This window comes from Mesocricetus auratus, unplaced genomic scaffold (genome assembly GCF_017639785.1).
Source record: "Mesocricetus auratus isolate SY011 unplaced genomic scaffold, BCM_Maur_2.0 Super-Scaffold_100014, whole genome shotgun sequence".
Classification (NCBI taxonomy): domain Eukaryota; kingdom Metazoa; phylum Chordata; class Mammalia; order Rodentia; family Cricetidae; genus Mesocricetus; species Mesocricetus auratus.
In genome coordinates, this window is record NW_024429197.1 from 56,929,239 (window position 1) to 56,954,773 (window position 25,535).

Consider the following 25,535-nt stretch of genomic DNA (forward strand, 5'->3'; position numbering starts at 1 on the left):
GTCTCATCTGTAAAACCGTGGCTGTTTAAACTGCAGCTTTTCCAAGATGGCGGGCGTAAGCATGATTCAAGCTCATTGTCTCAGTCTATGCTGAGATCCAGCAAAAGCTGCCGGCTTGGATATGTGGTCACTGCCTCTTCCAGCTGTATGTACAACTTTTCAATCGTTAGCAGAGCCTCTTAAAAGAACCTTGCTGGGTTTTTTTGTTTTGTTTTATATGCTGAGTCAGAAAGACTCCCTTAAGTAAGCCACGAGAATCTCTGCTTGTCTCTAGCAAAACAGAGCCCACCTGAGAAAATGCTGCCACCAAGAACCCATGCTTTTCTCTGTTCTTTTGTTTCTAAAATTCCTTTAAAGCTTTTGTCATTCTACGTGGAATTCAATCCTGCTCCTGACAACCATTTATAGAATGAAGCCTTTTCCTTGCCAGCAGCTTTGGTTTACCCCTGCCAGTCTCCTCGGCTCTGCCACATTGTAGTCCCAAAATAACACACAAGACGCTGTATTAATTATGAAGCTGTTGGCCTTGCTTGCCTCTTACTGGCTAGCTCTGACGTAAGTATTTATCCCATAATTGTTAATCTAAGTATTTCTCTTACCAGATAAGTTTCTGAGCTTCTTATCCCTATGGTGGTTACATCTTGACTCCCTGTGTTTCTCCTACCCAGAGTCCTCCTGGACTCCTAGTCCCACCTATCTTGCTTCCCTATTGGCCAACAGTGCTTTATTGACATATACACAGGACTTACCCCATCAGCATTGAAGAGGATACTGCATCATGGAAATTAGTATACATGGAGAATTTATAGGGTAATAATATTTCTATGTCATAATTTTTGTATGGAGTGTGAAGCCAACATTTACTTTTTTCCTAATGTAAGTGCCATAGATGTACTATCTTATTGTATAAGGTAGAGATTTGGACAGACAATAAAGAATATGTCAAAATAAATATAAAATCCACATTAATAGAAGATGTTTGCAAAATCTTTGAAGCTATTGATCATATTCAATATTTTGATCAATACCCATATTGTAATTATAAAACAAGGTAGTACTAGGAGAAGATGAATATTAGATAAAATATGAGGAGGTGAGATGATTCTTAGCAACAGGATTAAAACATCAAGTTCTGACCAGCTGTTCCAGCAGGACCCGGTACAACAGGCCCTGCATAGGGGCCTGTGTTCCAGTGTCTGGGCACTGCCCGGGAATTGCACAGAGCTTCCAATCCTGGTGGGAGCCAAGTACCCTAGATTCAAGGTTTTCTCTCCCAACAATGAGACCAGGAAACCAGAGGAGCCAGGGAGACCAGGGGAGCAGCTGTTCTGGCTGGATCAGGTACAACAGGATCCTGCAAAGGGTCCAGGGGACCATGTGGGAGGCTAAGCACCCCAGATTCCTGGTCTTCTTCTCCACCCATGGGACCAGAAAGAGAACAAGGAATAGAAGAACTACCAGATTGTTGGACTTGCTAGCACCCACCAAAAGGGAACTCTTGTCCCCTAACCACCAGACCAGTAAGGGGCTCTTTCTGCACCCACTAGAAGAAGTGAGGGGAAAGAGACAATACAAAAACATACTCAGCAATAGAAAAACAAATATGACACCACCAGATTCTAGAGACTCCACACCAGCAAGACTCCAACATTCCAATGCAAATGAAGCAGAAGAGAATGACTTTAAAACCACTTTCATGAAAATGATAGAGGCCCTAAAAGAGGATATAGGAAAATCCCTCAAAGAAATGGAAGAAAAAGCCAACCAAAAAATGCAAGAAGTGGAAGAAAAAGCCAACCAAAAATGCAAGAAATGGAAGAAAAAGCCAACCAAAAAATGCAAGAAATGGAAGAAAAAGCCAAACAAAAAATGCAAGAAATGGAAGAAAAAGCAAACCAAAAAATGCAAAGAAATGGAAGAAAGAACAAACCAAAAAATTCATAAAAGGCAACAAATGGATGAAAAGATAAACTGAAAATTCCAAGAAACAATGCAAGGCTTGAAAACTGAAATAGAGACAATAAAAAAACACAACTGAAGAACAGGCAGGAAATAGAAAAACTGGGCAAACGGTCAGGTACTACCGATACAAGCATTACCAACAGAATACAAGAGATGGAAAAGAGAATCTTAGGTGTTGAAGATACACTAGGAGAAATGGATTCATCAACCAAAGAAAACCTTAAGTCCAACAAATCCTTAACACAAAACATCCAGGAAATATGGGACGCCATGAAAAGACCAAACCTAAGAATAATAGGTATAGAAGAAGGAGAAGAAAACCACCTCAAAGGTGTAGAAAACATATTCAACAAAATTATAGAATAAAACTTTCCCAACCTTAAGAAAGACATGCCAATGAAGGTACAAGAAGCTTACAGAACACCAAATAGAGTGGATCACAAAAAGTCCCCTCGCCACATAATAATCAAGACCCCAAATATACAGAATAAAGAAAGAATATTAGGAGCAGCTAAGGAAAAAGGTCAAGTAACATATAAAGGCAGACCTATCAGAATTACACCTGATTTCTCCATGGAAACTCTGAAAGCCAGAAGGTCCTGGATAGATATTCTACCAACACTAAGAGACCGTGGATGCCAGCCCAGATTACTATACCTGGCAAAGACAAAAAGGCAGCCCACAGAATGGGAAAAAATATTCACTAACCCCACATCTGACAGAGGGCTGATCTCCAAAATTTACAATGAACACAAGAAGCAAGTCTCCAAAACACCAAAGGATCCAATTAAAATCACTATAGATGGAGAAAACAAGATACTCCACGACAAAACTAGATTCAAGCAATACATATCCACTAACCCAGCCCTACAGAAAGTTTTGAAAGGAAAAATCAAACCCAAGGAAGTTAACTACAACCAGAAAAACATAGGCATTAGAGAATCCCTATCTACCAACAGCCAAAAGAACAAAGGGGTGAAATTCCACACATAAATCCACGAACAGCAACCATTCCCAATCAAGGAAGAATGAGCAATCAATGGTCATTAATATCACTCAACATTAATGGACTTAACTCACCCATAAAAAGACACAGGCTAGCAGAATGGATTTGAAGACAGAACCCATCCTTCTGGTGCATACAAGAAACACACCTCACCCTCAAAGACAGACATTACCTGAGAGTTAAAGGTTGGGAAAACATTTTCCAATCAAATGGGCCCAAGAAACAAGCAGGGGTAGCAATCCTAATATTTAACAAATTAGACTTTAAAATAAAATCAATCAAACCAGATGAAGGAGGTCATTACATACTCATCACAGGCGAAATCCACCAAGATGAAGTCTCTATCCTGAACATCTATGCCCCAAATACAATGGCATCCACATTGGTAAAAGAAACATTACTAAAAACTTAAATCACATATAAAGCCCCACACAGCTATATTGGGAGATTTCAACACACCACTCTCACCACTAGACAGGAATAACAGACAGAAACTCAACAAAGAAGCAAAGGGTCTAATAGAAGTAATGACCCTACTGGGATTAACAGACATCTATAGAATATTTCATCCACATAAAAAACAGTATACCTTCTTTTCACCACCACATGGAACCTTCTCAAAAATCAACCACATACTTGGCAACATATCCAATCTCAGCAGCTTCAAAAAAATTGGAATAACTCCACGCATCTTATCAGACCACCATGCTTTAAAATTAGAATTCAACAACAACACAAATTGCAGGAAACCTACAAACTGGTAGAAATTGAATAATGCACAACTGCACCATTTCTGGGTCAAAAAATAAATAAAAAAAGAAATTAAACACTTCCTAGAATTCAATGAGAATGAAGACACAACATACCCAAACCTATGGGACACTTTGAAAGCAGTGCTAAGAGGAAAGCTCATAGCACTACATGCCTACATGAAGGAACTAGAGAATAGTCCCATTAGAGAAATAACACAACTGAAAACTCTACAACAAAAAGAAGCAAACTCCCCCAGGAGGAATAAATGCCAGGAAATAATCAAATTGAGGGCTGAAATCAATGATGTGGAAACTAGGAAAACAATACAAAGAATCAATGCAACAAAGAGTTGGTTCTTTGAGAAAATCAACAAGATAGACAAACCTTTGCCCAAACTTACCAAACAGCAGAGAGTGAACATGCAAATTAACAAAGTCAGAAATGAAAAGGGGGACATAACAACGGACCCTGAGGAAATTCAGAGAATCTTCAGGTCATACTTTGAAAACCTGTACTCCTCAAAATTTGAAAATTTAAAGGAAATGGGGGGAGTCCAGGGAAGCAGCTGTTCCTCCGGCAGCATCAGGTCAACGGGCCGGCTTCCCGGCCTGTGTTCCAGTGCCTGCAGATTGCCTAGGAACTGCACAGAGCTCCCAATCCCGGCGGGAGCCAAGCACCCCAGACTCCAGATCTTCTCCCCCACCAACGAGACCAGGAAACGAGAGGAGGCTGGGAGTCCAGGGAAGCAGCTGTTCCTCCAGCAGCATCAGGTAAACAGGCCGGCTTCCCGGCCTGTGTTCCAGTGCCTGCAGATCGCCTGGGAACTGCACAGAGCTCCCAATCCCAATGGGAGCCAAGCACCACAGACTCCAGATCTTCTCTCCCACCAAGGAGACCAGGAAACCAGAGGAGGCAGGGAGACCAGGGGAGTAGCTGTTCCTACAACAGGACACAGCATAGGGTCCAGGGGACCAGGTAGGAGGCTAAGCGCCCCAGATTCCTGTTCTTTTTCTCCACCCACGGGACCAGCATTTGGACAAGGAATAGAAGAACCACCAGATTATTGGACTTGCTAGCACCCACCAAAAGGGAACTCTGGTCCCCAGACCAGTAAGGGGCTCTTTCTGCACCCACTAGAAGAAGAGATGGGAAAGAGACAATACAAAAACACAGTCAGCAACAGAAAAACAAATAAGACACCGCCAGATTCTAGAGACTCCACACCAGCAAGACCCCAACATTCCAATGCGAACGAAGCAGAAGAGAATGACCTTAAAAGCACTTTCATGAAAATAATAGAGGCCCTAAAAGAGGATATAGGAAAATCCCTCAAAGAAATGGAAGAAAAATCAAACCAAAAAATGCAAGAAATGGAAGAAAAAACAAACCAAAAAATGCAAGAATTGGAAGAAAAAACAAACCAAAAAAGGCAGGAAATGGAAGAAGAAATGAAGCAAAAAATGCAAGAAATGGAAGAAAAAACAAAGCAAAAAATGAAAAAAATGGAAGAAGAAACATACCAAAAAAGGCAGGAAATGGAAGAAGAAACAAAGCAAAAAATACAAGAAATGGTAGAAAAAACAAAGCAAAAAATGAAAAAAATGGAAGAAGAAACATACCAAAAAAGGCAGGAAATGGAAGAAGAAACAAAGCACAAAATGCGAGAACTGGAACAAAAAGCAAACCAAAAAATGCAAGAAATGGAAGAAAGAACAAACCAAAAAATTCATAAAAGGCAACAAACGGACAAAAAGATAAACAGAAAATTGCAAGAAGCAATGCAAACACTGCAAGGGTTGAAAACTGAAACAGAGACATTAAAAAAACCACAATCTGAAGAAAGGCAGAAAATAGAAAAGGTGGACAAACAGTCAGGCACTACCAATACAAGCATTACCAACAGAATAGAAGAGATGGAAGAGAGAATCTCAAGTGTTGAAGATACACTAGGCGAAATGGATTTATCAACCAAGGAAAACCTTAAATCCAACAAATCCTTAACACAAAACATCCAGGAAATATGGGACACCATGAAAAGACCAAACCTAAGAATAATAGGTATAGAAGAAGGAGAAGAAAACCACCTCAAAGGGGCAGAAGGCATATTCAACAAAATCATAGAAGAAAACTTTCCCAACCTTAAGAAAGACATGCCAATGAAGGTACAAGAAGCCTACAGAACACCAAATAGAGTGGACCACAAAAAAAAATCCCCTCACCACATAATAATCAAGACCCCAAACATACAGAATAAAGAAAGAATATTAAGAGCAGCTAAGGAAAAAGGTCAAGTAACATATAAAGGCAGACCTATCAGAATTACACCTGATTTCTCCATGGAAACTCTGAAAGCCAGAAGGTCCTGGATAGATATTCTACCTACACTAAGAGACCATGGATGCCAGCCCAGACTACTATACCCGGCAAAGCTCTCAATCACTATAGACGGAGAAAACAAGATATTCCATGACAAAACTAGATTCAAGCAATATGTGTCCACTAGCCCAGCCCTACAGAAAATTTTGGAATGAAAACTCCAACCCAAGGAAGCTAACTACAACCAGAAAAACATAAGCATTAGAGAATCCCTCTCTACCAACAGCCAAAAGAACAAAGGGGTGAAATTCCACACATAATTCCACCAACAACAACCATCGCAAATTGAAGAAGGATGAGCAATCAATGATCATTAATATCACTCAATATTAATGGCCTTAACCCACCCATAAAAATACACAGACTAGCAGAATGGATTCGAAGACAGAACCCTTCCTTCTGCTGCATACAAGAAACACACCTCACCCTCAAAGACAGGCATTACCTGAGAGTTAAAGGTTGGGAAAAGATTTTCCAATCAAATGGACCCAAGAAACAAGCAGGGGTAGCAATCCTAATATCTAACAATCTAGACTTTAAAATAAAATCAAACTAAAGAGATGAAGGAGGTCATTACATACTCATCACAGGTGAAACCCACTAAGATGAAGTGTCTATCCTGAACATCTATGCCCCAAATACAAAGGCATTCACATTCGTTATAGAAACATTATTAGAACTTAAATCTCATCTAAAGCCCCACACAGCTATATTGGGAGATTTCAACACACCACTCTCACCACTAGACAGGAATAACACACAGAAACTCAACAAAGAAGCAAAGGGTCTAATAGAAGTAATGACCCTACTGGGATTAACAGACATCTATAGAATATTTCATCCACATAAAAAAGAGTATACCTTCTTTTCACCACCACATGGAACCTTCTCAAAAATCAACCACATACTTGGCAACATATCCAATCTCAGCAGCTTCAAAAAAATTGGAATAACTCCACGCATCTTATCAGACCACCATGCTTTAAAATTAGAATTCAACAACAACACAAATTGCAGAAAACCTACAAACTCATGGAAATTGAATAATGCTCAACTGCACCATCCCTGGGTCAAAGAGGAAATAAAAAAAGAAATTAAAGACTTCCTCGAATTCAATGAGAATAAAGACACAACATACGCAAACCTATGGGACACTTTGAAAGCAGTGCTACAAGGGAAGTTCAAAGCACTAAGTGCTCACATGAAGAAACAGGAGAACAGTTATACCAGAGAATTAACATCACAGCTGAAAGCTCTAGAACACAAAGAAGCAAACTCCCCCAGGAGGAGTAGACGCCAGGAAATAATCAAATTGAGGGCTGAAATCAATAAAGTAGAAACCAGGAAAACAATACAAAGAACCAATGCAACGAAGAGTTGGTTCTTTGAGAAAATCAACAAGATAGACAAAACTTTGTCCAAACTTACCAAACAGCAGAGAGTGAACATGCAAATTAACAAAATCAGAAATGAAAAGGGGGACATAACAACAGACTCTGAGGAAATCCAGAGAATCATTAGGTCATACTTTGAAAACCTGTACTCTACAAAATTCGAAAATTTAAAGGAAATGGATGACTTCCTGGACAGCTATCACTTGCCAAAACTAAATCAAGAACAGATAAGCAATTTAAAAAGACCTATAACACCCATGGAAATAGAACCTGTCATTAAAAGTCTCCCAACCAAAAAAAGTCCAGGTCCAGATGGCCTCAGTGCAGAATTCTACCAGAAATTCAAAGAACAGCTTATACCAATTCTTCTTAAAGTGTTCCACACAATAGAAGCAGAAGGGTCTTTGCCAAACTCTTTCTATGAGGCTTCAATAACCTTGATCCCCAAGCCACACAAAGACACAATTAAGAAAGAGAACTTCAGACCAATATCCCCTCATGAACATTGATGAAAAAATACTCAATAAAATACTGGCAAATCGGATGCAAGAACACATCAAAACAATCATTCACCACGATCAAGTAGGGTTCATTCCAGGGATTCAGGGATGGTTCAACATACGAAAATCCATCAACGTAATCCACCATATAAACAAGCTGAAAAACAAAATCACATGATCATCCCACTAGATGCTGAAAAAGCCTTTGACAAAATCCAACACCCCTTCATGATAAAGATCTTGGAGAGATCTGGGATAACAGGGACATATTAAACATAATAAAAGCTATATACAGTAAACCAACAGCCAACATCAAACTAAATGGACAGAAACTCAACGCAATTCCTCTAAAATCAGGAACAAAACAAGGCTGTCCACTCTCTCCATTCCTTTTCAACATGGTACTTGAAGTTCTAGCTATTGCCATACGAAAACAAAGGGGGATCAAGGGGATACAAATTGGGAAGGAAGAGGTCAAACTTTCACTGTTTGCAGACAATATGATAGTTTACATCAATGACCCAAAGAACTCTACCAGGGAACTCTTACAGCTGATTAACACCTTCAGCAAAGTGACAGGCTACAAGATCAACTCAAGAAAATCAGTAGCCCTACTATATACAGATGATAAAAGGGCTGAAAGAGAAATCAGAGAAACATTACCCTTTACAATTGCCACAAACAACATAAAATACCTTGGGATAACGCTAACCAAACAAGTGAAAGACCTGTATCGTAAGAACTTTGAATCTTTAAAGAAAGAAATTAAAGAAGCCCTCAGAAAATGGAAAGATCTCCCATGCTCTTGGATAGGTAGGATCAATGTAGTAAAAATGGCAATCCTGCCAAAAGCAATCTACAGATTCAATGCAATCCCCATTAAAATCCCAGCACAATTCTTCACAGACCTTGAAAGAACAATAATCAATTTTGTATGGAAAATCAAAAGACCCAGGATAGCCAAAACATCCCTGCTCAACAAGGCAACATCCGGAGGCATCACCATCCCTGACCTCAAGCTCTGTTACAGAGCTATAGTCCTGAAAACAGCTTGGTATTGGCACAAAAATAGACAGGTAAACCAATGGAATCAAATTGAAAACCCGGGTATTAACCCACACACGAACGAACATCTGATCTTTGAGAAAGAAGCTAAAAATATACAATGGAATAAAGAAAGCATCTTCAACAAATGGTGCTGGCATAATTGGAGACTGGCATGTAGAAGAATGCGGATCGATCCGTGTTTATCGCCATGCACAAAACTTAAGTCCAAATGGATCAAAGGCCTCAACATAAATCCAGCCACACTGAACCTGTTAGAAGAGAAAGTGGGTGGTACCCTTGAACGAATTGGTACAGGAGACAGCTTCCTGAACATAACACCAGTAGCACAGATAGTGAGATCAACAATTAATAAAGGGGACCTCCTGAAACTGAGAAGCTTCTGTAAGGCAAAGGACACAGTCAGCAAGACAAAAAGGCAGCCCACAGAATGTGAAAAAATATTCACTAATCCCACATCTGACAGAGGGTTGATCTCCAAAATTTACAAAGAACTCAAGAAGCAAGTCTCCAAAACACCAAAGGATCCAATTACAAAGTGGGCTGCAGAACTAAATAGAGACTTTTCAATAGAGGAGTCTAAAATGGCTGAGAGGCACTTGAGAAAGTGCTCAACATCCGTAGCCATCCAGGAAATGCAAATCAAAACAACTCTGAGATACCATCTCACTCCTGTCAGAATGGCTAAAATCAAAAACACCAATGACAATTTATGCTGGAGAGGATGTGGTGAAAGGGGGACACTCCTCCATTGCTGGTGGGAGTGCCAACTTGTTCAGCCACTTTGGAAATCAGTATGGTGATTCCTCAGAAAAATGGGAATAAACCTACCACAAGACTCAGCAACTCCACTCTTAGGCATATATCCAGAAGATGCCCATTCATACAACAAGGATGTCTGTTCCACTATGTTCATAGCAGCACTATTTGTAATAGCCAGAACCTGGAAGCAACCTAGATGTCCCTCAACCGAAGAGTGGATAGAGAAAATGTGGTACATTTACACATTGGAGTACTATTCAGCAGAAAAAAACAATGGAATCCTGAGAATTGCAGGTAAATGGATGACACTAGAAGAAACCATCCTGAGTGAGGTATCTCAGTCACCAAAAGAGAAATATGGCATTTATTCTCTCATATATGGATTTTAGACATAGATCTGGGGAGTGCCAGCCTACAATCCCATGGCCAGAGAGTCTGGGAAACAGAACCTTCTCTCAGTGGCTGATGGAAGAAGAGGCAGACTCCCACGGCTAAGCACTGAGCTGAACTCAAGAAAGCCAGTAATAGAGAGGGAGGACTGATGAACAAAGGGATTAAGACTGGGCTGATTTAACCCCCAGAAACAGCTGACCTGACAAGGGTTAACTCTTGAATCCCAGGCTGATGCCTGGGAATCCAACATCGGACTGATCAAGACCCCCTGACTGGGGTTGTCAGTGAGGAGGCCTAGGTAGTCTATTGAGCCTTGGGTAGTAGATCAGTATTCATCCCAAGTCTACTCATGGACTTTGGACCCCCATACAACAATGTGAGATGCACTTTCAGCCTGAACTCTTGGGGGAGGGTCTGGGCCCTACCCTGGATGAAATGATAGACTGTGGACACCCCCATGGAGGCCCTCACTCTCCCTGGCAAAATGAGGGAGTATTGGGGGAGTAGGGGGAGGGCACAGGAGGAGGGGAGGGAAAAGGAGAGGGACCTGTAACTGACATGTGAAGCAACCTTGTTTCTAATCTAAATTTAAAATTAAAAAAAAAAGTCAAGTCCTATTTTTTTACAGGACTACTCTGAAGAATGGTTTCCTAGAATGTTCACCAGAGAGCAATGCCATATAAAATAGCCCATGATAGTTGTCATGGAATAGAGCCCAAGGATAGGTGATACTTATTCCTGAGTCCCCTTCAATCTACAATAAAAAGATTGATAAAAACCAGTAGTCAAGTATGAAGTTCACATCATTTAGAAAAGAAAACCAGGTGATACGAGTATTCCAGAGGAGGGCAGCAAAGCTAAGAAGACCGTGGAATAAACTCGGGCAGAAAGAACAGAGAATCCCATTTAACAAACTGCGTTGTGAATGTTTCTGTGTTGGAGGATCCCCTATTGTTATTTGACTTGCTAGAATAAGGAAAAGTGGAATTACACATAATTACATGCTTCTCTTGGTATTTATTTTCATTTGAAATGTTCATTGCAAGGTGTAGGGAAGTGGCATTTGACCTTACTGAGAAATTAATGCTTGGCTTCAAATGCCTGAACCTAGATGCTTACTTTATAAATCACATTGCTAGTTGCATCCATAATTGTATTGCTTTTGTTTGTTTATATTTTCGTAAAGGAGTGGCATGAAGTTATGGCTGGCAAACCAAAATGTGTGTTTATTGGAATATGCTCGTGGAAAGGAATGATAGTCAAGGATAATTTTATACTAGTAAATAGAAAAAGTTTAAGAATAATCGGGCTTTATAAAATATTTAATTTATGTTCTAATTTGTGAAAACAGACTGATTGGGCTGGGAAGCGAGAGTGCGGACAAGAGAGAAGGGAAGAGAGACATTTAACTCATTTTCTATTTAACCAGGAAGCATGGTATGCTGAGTGATGGCATGCTTTCTTTAGAGTTAACTTGAGAACTTATTCTGAGTCAAAAGGCTGTTTGCATTCTTCTTACAACTTCTAATTAGAAGAGTCTTTGAGTAATAAGTGAGTGTATTCTTTAGATGATGTCTGTGTGCTGCTATCAAACCATAAATTCTATGCTATAGATCTGTAAAAAAATAAGTGGAATAAATCTGAACATCTTAACATAAGGTAAGTGTATCAGTGCATCTTCAGATATACATACATCATCATATATCATAAGAGATTTACTTACGTGTCCATACTTTGTAGCAACTTGGTATAGTCATTCAAGTTCAAACATTTGAATGTAGGTGTTATTTGTTTGATTGTGTTTGGGGGGGACTGTGATTAACAGAAGATTCAGTAAAAAATCTACTCCAGATGAAATCGTAAAAATAAGGAAAGAAAAAACCTTTTAAACTGAAAGACAATAGTGAGTCCAGTGTGAATTTGATCTGCTTTAAATAGATGTGGATTGTACCTGATATGGCCAGGCATGCAATTGATCCTTGAATTCCAAATTTGTTTTCCAGAGTTTTCTTTTTGCTTTGCTCACTGGTATGAACTGGTATGAACCCCACTTGGGGTATTTCCCAGGTCCCCTACTTTTTCTCCAGCCCCTTCCATCAACTTGAGTAAGTTTTGCCCCTCTTTTTGAAGAGCTTTGTGTGTTTTCTAAGGCTGGGGCCAAACACCAAACCTCCCACTATGTGCCACAGCCCAAAGTTTCTGAAAATTTGAATTTCCCTGCATACCCATTTTTCCCTGTGCTCCTTGATCATATATATGGTCCTTGCATCCGGGACTCCAGCTTGAAGATTTTTAAAGTCTTGGTAGAGATTTGTATCCTTTATGTATATTTCATCAGTGTGCCTATTAGGATTTTTAACAACAATCTCAAATCACCCTAATTTTTACGAGGGTGTTTGGAAGATTGATTTTGTGAATTTCCATACAACTAGTGTGTGAAGAAAGGTTTGAGCCAGGGAAGCCAAGGAAACAGGCATGAGAGGTGTCTCTGGTAGAGGAACCTCACTCAGATCAGGTTTGAGCCTAGTTTTTCTCAAGTATAAAATGAAAACATGCAACGTGGTGTTAGGTAATCGTGCGGTCCCAAATGATGACAGTGCTGATGGCAATGACTGCCCCCCCCCCCCGCCCGGAGTTGGCTTTTGCTTGGTTGAACTCCCACCTGAGCTAGAGTTTGCTAGGAACAGAAATCTGAGGAGTTTTTCAGAAGCCCTTAACAGCTGGCTTAACACCGCTAACTGCAACTGTCAGCACATCTTCTGTCTGAAGCTCCCCAAGCTGACCACCTGGCTGTGGCAGCTTTGGCTCAGCCTCCCCCTACTGTATACCCATACAAGGCTAACAAGCTTTTGCCATGACTGCTATCCTCTATTATCTGAGGCACCTCTGCAGTTTTTAATAACCTGTTTTTCCTCTCCACGGAGAGTGGCTGTCTAGTGATTTCTTGCTTGAGGTGCCTCTGTACACAGCACAGCTGCTGTGAAGATCGGAAGCAAGTGATACCAAGAACTTCATTGAGTTTGATTATGTAAAAGTAACATGTTCTGCATAGCAAATGTTCCTGTGGAGAATGTTGGGTTTTTTCTTTTTTATTATAGTTTTATTATTTAAAACAATTTTTAAATTTGAATATATAGATATTTATTGTATTCTCCAGGAACATAAAATCAGTGAACTCATCTTCAAAAGAAAAAAATCTAGAAATACATTTGAATTAGAAGGTCTTTAATCTGGTGGAGATTAGATTGCTGTTACCTGATCTGTAGTCTACAGCTTTTTACCAGTTGATGAAATAAACACAGAACATTAGGACAATGTAATAGATGATTAAAATTCAGTGGGAAACATCAGAGCAAATTTCACTTAATAATAAGAGTGCTTTGTGACAGGTGCTGTTTAATGACCTACACATGTACAGGTATGTTGAGATAGACTTGATTGCTCTCATTGGCTGCTACAGTGAGTACAGACTTAGTTGGTAGAAAATGCAAGGGGTATGCAGTCACAAGGCTGGCCGAGATAAGTATCGTTGTGCATAATTTCACGCTTTTAGTGATATGATCCTGATCCAGTGACCTTTGTGAATTTGCAAATCATGTAGTCTTCATGATGATTACCAATAATTGATGCACAGAAGTGTTTTGGGAAGAGACAGTTATCAGTGTGGTTTAGTTGTGGAGACAGAAGCATTTCCTGTAACATGGAAGACTAGCTGAAATAAAAGAATTGTTGTTTTCCCCATAACTTATTGAGTGAGGCCCATGCTCTTGGATATGAAGGTGAATTTAGTTAAAGTGAAAAATCTAAGCCTGGTTTCCTTTAAAATATCAAATATGGAAGCATTAGGGATCTGTTGTGCCCAGAGGTTCTTAATTAGGCTCTCTCAGCCACAATTTTATTTTTCCCTTAAGCTATTTTCTTATTACACACACACACACTTTTTCATTGTTTATATAATCAGTCACCTTACCAGAATCATGGTTCACTCTAAACTATTGTGGTACCTCCAAAGAAGCTAGTTTATAATTTTTATGATTGTTGTCGTTACGTTAGGGAGTTGTAATTGCTATAATCTGTTTCTGTTTATAGGAATTAAATGAAATCTGTACTGTGGGTATCATTATTTGCATGTAATCTGAAATAGAAAGTACTGAAAAGAGGAATAGGAAGAAATAGTAAAGACTCAGCTTACATACTATATAGTCCATTATGGAAAAAAGGAATCTATTTTCTGACTTTTGGGGGCTAGAAGTGAACAAATATTCATTTACCCCAGATAAGGTACTAGCATCATACCAAAGAAATGATGTCATTCGAGTCTAGTTAAGTAAACTATTGAATTTATTGGTATTACATATGAAAGCATAGGTAGGAGGCTACTTGGGGGAGTATGGGTCAGAGGTTACCCACAGCTGTTTCACTGAAAAGCACATCCCAGCCTGAGTGATGCCTCACAAAACCAGCATCCACAGAGCTCCCTACCAACTGGCAGGCAACCCCACCAGAATCCCCTCTTCCCAGCAACATCACTGTTTAACCCCGAGGAGGGGGCCTTGTAAACCTTGTAACTTTCAGGACTTTCCTGAGCCTTGTAAACTTTATCACTTCCTGAGCCTTGTATGTGTGTTTCCTTTACTTTCTAAATCTCTATAGTCTCCCCCTCCTCTAAGAAAAAAGGTTTCGATTTGGAGAAAAGATCTACACAACAGAGCCAGGAACCTGAATATATATATGCCTTTTATGGTTTCCCACTGTAACTTTAATGGCATGTGCATTTTAAAAAAAAATTGTTTTCAACTTTAAATGTACAGTAGTGTTTTTTTTCAAGACAGGGTTTCTCTGTGTAGCTTTGGAGCCTGTCCTGTCACTCACTCTGTAGACCAGGCAAGTCTCAAACTCACAGAGATCGACCTCTGCCTCTGCCTCCCAAGTGCTGGGATTAAAGGTGTGTGCCACCACCACCCAGCCTAAAAGTACAGCATTTTAAAATATATCTTTGTTTTGTTGGTAGCTAAGAACTCATTTCAGAGTGTTGTTGAGAGCATCTTTTGGTCAAGGAAGGATAGGTCTAAGAGACTATGGTGAAGTCACAGCTTGACCGTAACCAGGAACAATAACAAAAAAGTGAAGCTGTGTCTTGACCAGCCAGTATCACCAACTGCATACAACTGGAGTTTCCTTTCATCATCTAAAGGAAAGGTGCAAAAGAATTCTCAGCAACTGAAAAACAAAACAAAACCCTTTTCTTTGAGTCAAGTCAGCTCCGGGTTTTCATCTTCGGGAGACTCATTCGTGATGCTTAGTAAAACAAATCCTATCTTCATGCTTATCTTTGGGAATGTCCTGAAGTCTTCAAATTTTCTTTGCTACAAACACATTTTCCTGGATACCGCAGCTGCTTGGATCTGGAAGCTTTAGCTGTCACATGAGTTCTATAAAGAAACAAAGCTTCCTTTACCCCTGTCACTAGGACTTTGTATGTCTGTGTCCATTGGCTTAAGACCATGCTGTCTGCAGTAAAAAAATTGACCTCTTCTTCCAAGACAGGTGCTGAATTATGAGATCTCTGGCTACAGAATGCCATTATTTTGTTAAACGGTTCACAATAAACAGTTCCTATGCAATGTGCAGATGTTTACTGAGGTCATTCTCATCATGCCTTGCAGTGTTTTAGTGAAATCTATCTAGACCAAATGTATGCCTAATAGTTTGAAAAGAATGTTTTCATTCACAGTATAGCTACATATATATTAAGTCTTGCAAGAGAGTAATTCATCTGGGTTTGCTTAGGGATGAAGAGGTAAATCTTTTACATCAAGGTCCTATAACTGACTTGATGAACGTTGCTGAGAAATCACCGACTTCTTTGGCCAAGCTTTGGAAAACAGGACTTACAAGATAGTTGTATGGCTTGATTAGCTGACTGTCAGTTTTTTGTCCTGCAGAAATCTGCAGACTTCAAGACACAGGCAAAACACCTGCCAAGAGGACATTTATATATGAAATACTTACTGCTTTTCATTCCCTCCTCATCCACATGGTAATTAACAAAGAGCTAGACTTTCTCAAAGACTTAATGGTGTGTGTGTGTGTGTGTGAGAGAGAGAGAGAGAGAGAGAGAGAGAGAGAGAGAGAGAGAGAGAGAGAGAGAGAGAAACTGGGGATAGTCACTGTTAGCCCCTGGAGGACACTGGTGGTCTGGCCCTCTCCTAAGGACCTTCAACTGCCCCATTCTACCCATAGAACGCTCTAACTGTGCTAACTTCCTCTACCCTACAGAGTAAAAACCCAGCCACTGGGCTTGAAATTCCACAAATCCCTACCCTGGAAAGCTCCACCTCACTATCTCCCCCCCCCCACTGAGAAAAACTATATGAACCCTGGCCTTTCCTTCTGCTCAGTTCTCTGCTGTTTCTCACCCAAGCAGAGGCAGTCACTCTCCTGTTTTTTTCTCCTCCCAATAAATCTTTTGTGTGACGTTTGATGTGCAGTGTGACTTTGTGGCATTTATTGGCTCCCAACCGCCAGGACACCTTCCCATTCAAGCTGTAACACTTAAGACATTGTGTGTTCAGACATGGGCAGTAGCTTTAACTCAGTATTTTAAGACAATGGAAATTAGTATATGTAAGGTGATTTTGAGTTTTAGGGCTCCTCGCTGTGGCTTTCCTTGTGTGAAAAAAATGTAAGGGAACCACCGTAACTTCCTCCTCTGTCTTTTTGTGGGGCAGAGCACTGAGAAACTATAGACATAATTTTTAAGGTGGAATTAACACACTGTGAAACATAGCATAAAACACTAACTTACAAATTTCTTTTTAGATGACCATGCCATATTTTGTCTGTTTTATTCAATCTCAAGATGGTCACTCTAATATACCCTAATTTTTTTTCTATATTTTCTTAATTTAAATTAGAAACAATCATATTTTACATATCTATCCCAGTTCCCTCTCCCTCCCATTCTCCCATGTTCCCCACCAAACCTCAACTCATTCCCATTTCTGCTCCCCAGGGAGGGTGAGGCCTTCCATGGGGGATCGTAAAACTCTGTCACATCAATTAGGGCAGGGCCAAGGCCCTACCCCATGTGTCTAGGCTGAGAGAATATCCATCTATGGGGAATGGACTCCCAAAGTCCATTTGTGCACTAAGGATAAATACTGTTCCACTACAAGAGGCCCCAAAGACTGCCCAGTTCTTCTGACACCAGATTCAGAGGACGTGGTTCAGTCCTATACTGGTTTCATAGTTGTCAGACTAGAGATCAAGAGCTTCCCCTTGTTTAGGACAGCTGTTTCTGTGGGTTTCCCCAGCCTGGTCTTTGCTCATCACTCTTCCATCTCTGCAACTGGATTCCAGTTCTGCTCAGTACTTAGCTGTGGGTTGGACCCATTCAGACAAATAACAGCTACAATGTACCTAAAACCCACAACCAAAAGACTACCAAATGAAACACCTCAAAGAAAAATCTCATAATTTATATACTGAGCCTGAAATATTAAGATATATTTTAGACACCTCTCACAAAAATTTCCTCAAACATTTTAATCTATTTTCTACATTCCTATGTCTTTTTTTCTTTTTCCAGTATTTCCAATAGAACATATGGAATGATTTATAATTTTATACTCATAAAAAGCCAGATAAAATTCCCAAAGAGAAAATGAAGTCTTTAGGGTGTTTTGTACACATTATTACTCTTCAGGGTATCTTTGTGGTTTCCCTTGCTAACAGGTTTTCATTACTTGTAACACATACAATAGTTCACATCATAAATTAGACACGAGGTATTTGTTACAGATTCCCTCTGACAGCCATATGCTACATGAATCATGAATACTTTACCAATGTTCCAGTGTGGAATGATAGGGACAGCACTGGCTGGAGATGAAACAGTGAATTTGATTTTCCAAATGTTTTAGATGAAAAATAAAAGCGGTTTGGGAGGGTGAAGTAAAGTATCCAGTCATAGACCTGGTAGGAGAGGCCATGGGCACCCACTCTTCTCCAGCAGCCTGTGCTTAGATGGTTCCCAACGTACTTCTTTTGTGCGGTGAGATTTACAAGGGAAGAAAACTTAATTTGACAATGCTTTAGAAGTTGGAGGGAAAGTAAAGGGAGAAGGGGAAAGTGAAAAGATGGAAAGAGAAACCCAGGTCAATCACTTTTTGAAATTATGACCTGGAAAGAAAATTTTGTCTTGGGAGGTTGTATGTGTGAGAGGGAGAGCAGGGAGAGGAGAGGAGAGGAGAGAGAGAGAGAGAGAGAGAGAGAGAGAGAGAGAGAGAGAGAGAGAGAGAGAGAGAGAGAGAGAGAGAGAGAGAGAGTATGCCATGTAGGAATTGCAGAGGCCAGAAAAGGGTATCATCAGATCCCCTGGAGCTGATGCTGTAGGCTTCTATAAGCCACCTGGCAGGAGTTCTCTGGAAGAGAAGTAAGTTTAAGTTCCCACCACTACGGAACCATTTCTCCAGTCCTGAGAGTCCTCTCTGTATACATAACCTAATGTTAAGGTGATAAGCCTTAATCTGATGTCAAATCAAGATGTTGGCAGCCATCTAAAAAGCCAGATAATGTGTGCTTTATTTATACTCTCAGCAGACTAAGGTGAGTTCCTGATGATAGGAAAGGCACACAGGTTCAGGATAAGCACTCTGTTGTCTCAGTGATCAAAACATCTGCCACCGATTAACAGCTAGAACCCATTTAAACCCATGTGACTGCTACACGCATGTGTGCAAGGAATGACCTACATTACATGCATATGCATGTAAATGTATGACATTTGCACACATTCATTGAAAGGTCTGATGATTGCAAGCTTAGTTTTTGTTGCCATCTTGCTATACTTTTTGAGCAAACTCCCTTCTTTTTTTTCTAGCCAGGAAATGAGGTTGAATCTTCCATGCCATTTGTAACCACATCTGTGAAATTTGTGAATCTGGAAAGTATATGCCTTGTAGATTTAGATTTTCTTTTGACTCCAGACTGCTCCAATAAATGGTGATTCTGTCTTGGGTTACCCGTTCCCACTTCATGCAGTTGCTTCTGTATCTTACTTCAGCAGATTCCAAGACTACCTCTAGCGGATGGCGACAACCAGACTAGCAGGTCCAGGTCCAGACAGATTAAATGTCTCACTCTAGAAATCAATGGCCAAATTGCAGGTTAAGTCACACGTTGATAGTTATTCCATGTACTGCTGAGAACTTTGAATCACATTTCTTCTGCAGAACTCCAATCTGAAGCAGAAGAGGTAGAGATGTGTTTTAGAAAAGTAAGCCAACAGCTCCTACTTTAAATTCTGAGTCATCCAGACAGAAGGCATACTTCTAATCGAAAGAGCAGAGAGGAAGAAAGCTTTGGGCTGTGTTTACAGAATTGAGCTCTGAACTCCAGAATTGGCTTCACTGTTTTAGAAAAATCTAAATGTCTCAAGCCCTGTCAGTTTTACCTGCAAAATGTGCCACTGTTGGAGGTTATTAGGAAGACAAAATAACATATATAGATAGCCCCACCAAGTGATTGTTAATAGTTAAAACACAGGTTCCGTTTTTTCAAATTCTTCATTGACACAGACTTCGATCTTTTGGTTGTAAATAAATGCTATAGTTTTAACCCCTATAATAATTAGAATGTTCATTTTTCAAAGCACAGGAAAAGCTGCTCTAAAAATTGGATTAAAAAAGAGAGATGTAAGCCAGTTGGGTGGTGGTGCATGCCTTTAATCCCAGCACTCAGGAGGCAAAGGCAGGTGGATCTCTGTGAGTTTGAGGACAGCCTGGTCTACAGAGTGAGTACAAGGAGAGGCTCCAAAGCTACAGAGAAACCCTGTCTCAAAAAACCAAAATAATAATAATACTACTAATAATAGGGATATAGTTATTTTATTTCTGTTTCTTGTAGCAACCCAGAATAGCAAAGAGTTCCTTGGTAAAAGATTGGTAGAGCTCTTAACCTTCTGTCTATGCTATGACAATGGGTCATCTTCCACCAGCAGAGGGTGGGAAAGAGACTTTAGCACACACACACACACACACACACACACACACACACACACACACACACAGGATTTTCAGTGCCCTTGTTAAATGGGTCACACAAAAATAGAAAGGAGGCTGGGAACTACAGAGTGGTTTTTGGGAGAAAGTCAATAGTTCAACTAAAACATTTACTACTTCAGAGGAAGGGGAAAACATATTATCATATGTTTATTATTACGTGCATATTATTTGTATGGGGAAAATAATCATTTCCTTTGTTAAAATGAATTTATATTAGGGGTATGCATTTATAGATTGGATATATTTTAACCCTAGGAAAATTCTTTAAAGGCAATATCTTCATTGTATTGTAGCCATATCTTTAAATGCCCTTTACAATAAGATAAACAACTTTAGTTTTGAGGTGTTTTATATATGTGTAGAAATGGTCATAGTAATAGGTGGATATTTGCAATTTTTTCTTTCACTCAACAGAGAGTAAGTGGCCAAGAGATGGTAGTGAACAAAGGGCATCAATTTCTCCCCTTGACCTCATGACTCTCCAGTAGGGGGAGCACATAATAAAATGAGGGACATTTCACAGACTGGGTAGTATATGATAGATGACAGAAGGGAGGAGCCCAAAAGGACTCACTCCATAAGCTGTCCTCTGGGCTGAGACCAAGGAGAAGGGAAGAAAGTTCAGTGCTGGCCCAGCTGGAAAGAATGCTGCTACATCAGAGGTTTGAGCAATGGCTTGTGCTCCAGCAAGCCTAAGGGGAGCAAGATAAGTCCAGGGTAGGACATACATACAAGAGTTGATCATATAGGGACTTCCAGGGGAGGAATTTGTTGGCTTCTAGTTGAGTATAGTGTTAATTTTATATGTGTTTTAAGGTGATTTCTTATATTTTGTTGAGCAGGGACTACTACACCACTGGATAAATCTGGAAAAGGAGTAAGGAGACCACTGCAACAACAAAGAGGGGTAAGAAGGAACACAGTGAGATGTGTTTGAATGGTAAATTGATTTGAAAAGCTTAGCATTCAGATTTATCTATGGATTTTTCTACATGATCCATAAGAAAGGGTACAGTAAATCTTAAAGGACTGAGCACTAGGCCACCAAAATAAGGAAAAATAAAGAGAGGAGACTGAATTGTAGGAACCACTGTGATTGAAGGAAAGGTAGGGAAATGGTGTCCTAGATGAGATGAGAAATGGCTACAGACAAGAAAAAGAAGTTCTATAGCATGGACCCTGAGGTTAATATCTAAATTTGTCAATAAAGGAGACCAATGATTTATCCATTTCCTCAGCATATGAATAAAATGTGGAATTCCATTAATGCCATTAACATGCTTTAAAAATTACAAAATATCACAGTGGGAATTAAGAAATGAGAAATAATCTAAGTATAGAAGATGCTCAATTTCCAGTTTATGCTGGAGAGGATGTGGAGAAAGGGTAAGGCTCCTTCACTGCTGGTGGAAGTGCCAACTTTGGAAATCAGTATGGAGATTCCTCAGGAAAATGGAAATGAGTCTACTACAAGACCCAGTCATTCCACTCTTAGGCATATACCCAAAAGATGCACATTCATACAACAAAGACATCTGTTCCACTATATTCATAGCAGCATTATTTGTAATAGAACCTGGAAGCAACCTAGATGCCCCTCAACTGAAGAATAGATAAAGAAAATGTGGTGAGTAGTATTCAGCGGAAAAAAAAAACCAATGGAATCTTGAAATTTGTAGGCAAATGGATGGCACTAGAAGAAACCATCCTGAGTGAGGTAACCCAGACACAAAAAGACAAACATGGTATTTACTCATATATGGATTTTAGACATGTATCAGGGGAGTGCCAGCATACAATTCCACTACCAGAGAATCTGGGAAACAGAACCTTCATCTAGTGACTGATGGAAGCAGAGGCAGACACCCACAGTTAAACACTGAATTGAACTCCTGGAATCCAGTGACAGACAGGGAGGAATGATGAGCAAAGGTGACAAGACTGGGCTTGTTTAACCCACAGAAACAGCTGACCTGAACAAGGGGGAGCTCTTGGACCCCCAGACTGATGACTGGGAGGACAGCATGGAACTGTTCCAGACCCCCTGAATGTGTGTGTGTCAGTGAGGAGGCTAGGCAATCTATTGGGCCTTGGGTAGTAGATCAGGATTTATCCCTGGCATACAAATGGACTTTGGGTGCCCATCCCACAATGAGGGATGCTCTCTCAGCCTGAACTCTTGGGGAAGGGCTTAGGCCTTGCCCTAAACCCTGAACGGGAAATGCCATACTTTGGAGATCCCCCATGGAGGGCCTCACCCTCCCTGGGGAACGAAGTAGGGATTGAGTAAGGTTTGGGGGGGCCTGGTAGGAGGGGCAGGAGAGGAGGGGAGGGAGAGGGAGCTGGAATTGACAAGTGAAGCAAGCTTGTTTCTAATTTAAATTAAAAAGAAAGATGTTCAATTTCAAGGCAGTATATACAGGTAATTCCAGGGCAGTTCAGGGGTTACAGTGTGCTCACCATGAGTGGTAGGATTCAAATTTTACTAAGTGTATACTTTCTGAGGATCTTGGAGACTGAGGCAGAGGAGACAGGCCATCCAGGGAGGTAGTCTCCTCCACTTGATTAATTTCTGATGGCCATTAAGCACCTGGAGCTGTTGCTTGGCCTTTTGCTTCTTATGCCAAGTGTCATCCATAGTGTTCTGCCCATTGGTGTTCAAGGAAGAATTCATAGAATCACATCTTCACGGTCTTTATAGCTACTTCTGAAATGTCACTTCTTGGGAGTCCTTTCTGCCTTTGGACTCAGGTTGGAAAGAGAGTCTAGAAAAGGGAATTTTAAGTCTGCTTTATGAGATTTTTAATTATTTTGATCTAAATTTTACATCTCCCACCCAAAACATACACTGTGATCCTTACCTGCCAAGGGTTTGGTATTAGAAGATGGGACTTCCTGAATAGTCCAGAAGGTCTTAAAAATAGGACTAGGACCTTGATGAAAAAGGCCACATAGGCAAATCACCCATTCCAATGCAGCAAGAAGGTACAGTCAGTCAGTCAACAGGAGCTAAGAATTCGGGTTCCTAGTGGCTACATCCTAAAAGGATGTTTTACCAGTTGTGGTCATCTGTCAGCCCAGTTTGGATGGCACATAAACGTTCCCTCTGTACTTATCTACCCAAAGTGTGATTACCAACTGGTAATGAAGTAGATGTCTATAGGTAATGCCAAATTCATAGTCTCTTTCACCAAAAACGAAAAGAATTGAAACGAATAACTTCCCAAGAAAATTACTTAAAGTTATAGTATATTACTTGGGGATGGATGTGTGTTCTATTGAACTTTGACATTCCCTAAGTGAACAGTTTAATAATTCTTTCATAGCTTATTTCAACTAATTTTTTCAACGAATGGGTCATATTTATAAAACTGTAGGTGAAAATAAAACAGTCTAAAATTGCATAACAAAATATTTTGTAAGTTTTTTTCAAAGAAGTAACACAATTTTTTTCCTGAATGTGTGCCATTAAAATGTAGATGGAGCAACATGTTGGATTCATTTAGAAGGGAAAGTGGGAAAATGTTACCGTGACCTTTCCCTGTAAACCTGACTGCCTTCCAAGTATTCTATTCACAAGCCTTCTTTGGCTTGAGCATTTATAAGACTAGCTTTGGGAGACTTTCTATTCTTGCCTGGTATAACATCCTGTGGTTCTATGTGTGTGGATATTTTGTTAATAGGCATCTATTCTGTTTTTCTTAAACATTAATGCAAGCTTGGATTTCAAAGGTTTACTTTAACTGTAAAATAACCAACCTTTCTGCAAATGTTATTGAGACCTTTAAAGCCCACTTCGTCACCAGCTGCGGATCACTTTTCAGAAGAATGGAAATAGCTCACACTCCCATTTGGTGACATAATGGAATTCAACTTCATTATATGGAAAAATGGAACACTCTATACATTTTTGCTTTATAGATAAAGGTTGGCATATAGTGTTTAAATAAAAGAAATTGATTCAAGATAACTTACATTTTATTTGGATTTAACTTTAGCCTGGCATTCCATATATTTTTAGAAAATCATATTTTCCACAGAGGGTGAAGCTCATTTCTTCCAAGTCTGAACTCTCTGCAGCTTCTCTTCCTCTAGGTATTTGCTTCTAAAATTTTATATAATATTTGAATTGAATTTTTGATGTGCATGCCTTTATTTCTTTCTGTAAGTTTTCTAGGAGTTTCATCCTCAAGAAACTTCATTTAAAGTAGGTCAAAGTCATGTATGCTTGGCCTAGACTTATAGCTTTATCATTGCAATCCCCTTAGTTTAAGAGTAATGGTATAGGCTTATATTAAAAAGAAGAAAGCCCTCATTTTAAGTACCCAGCTTTTTTTGGTGTGTGTGTGTGTGTGTGTGTGTGTGTGTGTGTGTGTGTGTGTGTAAATTCCTGAAATTCAGTTTCTTCAATTCTAAAATTTTCTTTTATCTATAAAAAAGAATTGCAGCTCTTTCATAGGTTGTTGCGTGGTTTATACAATAGTGCATTTAGAAAGATCTTCTCTTATGTCCATATTACTATCAAAAACATTATGGTTCCTTGTCTTTTACTGCTTTTAAATGGAATTAGTGCGAGTGTATATTTGTATATACATATCACATATCTAGACAGTCTGTTATCTATCTGCTGTGCAGCTTTTCTTGGAGAGACATGAACAGATGTCTATTTACTTCAGGACACCAATGAAAAAACCAAGGCAGTGATTTCCCCCAAGTTTAGCATAATGAATTGTGCAGGTTTGAGAAGTTACATTCAGGAGCATGAGTGAGCGATTGCTTAGAAGGGCATGGGTGTCTGAGAGCTAGCTCAATTGAAGAGCATGGCAATGACTAGGGAAGGCTTCATCCTGGGACCTGCTTGCACAGCGGCAAGCAGCTTGGCTTGAATCTCTTCTCTCCAGCAACTGCTCACTCCATTAATAACCTTTTTTTTTTGGTTTTTATGAGACAGGGTTTCTCTGTGTTGTTTTGGAGGCTATCGGTCCAGCCTGGCCTCGAACTAACAGAGATCCACCTGCCTCTGCCTCCCGAGTGCTCGGATTAAAGACGTGCGCCACCACTGCCCGGCTCCATTAATAACCTTAACGGGACATTATGAGTTTTACAATGTTTGGAAGCTTCCTGAGCTTAGAGATTTTATTTTCTGAGTCTAATAGCCTTGCCCCTCCTTCTAAAAAGGAAGTCCGAAGAAATAGCTCGTTACCATCTAGCTGTCTGTTTATATGTATGCAATGTATGTTTCTAGGGAAGAAACCTG

At 39.9% G+C, this 25,535-nt stretch overlaps 1 long non-coding RNA gene across 1 annotated transcript in view; it reads left to right on the forward strand.

The window, feature by feature from the left end:
• Positions 1 to 25,535, forward strand: part of LOC110343120 — a 39,895-nt gene that overhangs the window by 12,909 nt on the left and 1,451 nt on the right. The window contains exon 3 of the long non-coding RNA XR_002385316.2: positions 21,121 to 21,185. This is a non-coding gene — a long non-coding RNA (uncharacterized LOC110343120). The remainder of the gene's footprint in view (positions 1 to 21,120; positions 21,186 to 25,535) is intronic.